The sequence below is a fragment of the Aplysia californica genome, unplaced genomic scaffold (genome assembly GCF_000002075.1).
Source record: "Aplysia californica isolate F4 #8 unplaced genomic scaffold, AplCal3.0 scaffold01285, whole genome shotgun sequence".
Taxonomy (NCBI): domain Eukaryota; kingdom Metazoa; phylum Mollusca; class Gastropoda; order Aplysiida; family Aplysiidae; genus Aplysia; species Aplysia californica.
The window spans coordinates 131,968-132,503 of record NW_004798555.1 but is presented as its reverse complement, the minus strand read 5'-3'; positions in this window follow the sequence as shown (position 1 = coordinate 132,503).

Below are 536 nucleotides of genomic sequence, written 5' to 3'. Positions count from 1 at the left end.
AGAGAGAGAGAGAGAGAGAGAGAGAGAGAGAGAGAGAGAGAGAGAGAGAGATTGATAACAAAGGTGGGAGAGAGGGCAAGGACGTACTACGACATACTTTCAGGCATACACATCTTAGATAGACAGACAAATAGAAAACAGAGAGGCAGACAGATCACTTTGAGTTACAAATTTACATAGGAATGAAATTGCTTTAAATCAAATGAAGCATAATTATAATTGTAGTCCGAGACGTGGCAACGACGCTGAATCAACGAGTCGATTTCCCCACCTCCACAGACTCCAGATGACGTAATTGTGTTTAGCAAACGGACCACAGCTTCTACCTCACACCACCACAAAAAGCAAAAAAATGAAAGAATACACAGGGAGTCAACACCACAGAGTTGAATATACCAAGAGTGATTTCCCTGAAAGGATAACAAATAGAAAGTACACAGAAGCCGGGAGTTCTTTCTGCTGTACAACTTCGAAATGGCGATATATATATATATTACTCCAGTGCAAGTTCAGAAATTATTTTTTATTATAAATCA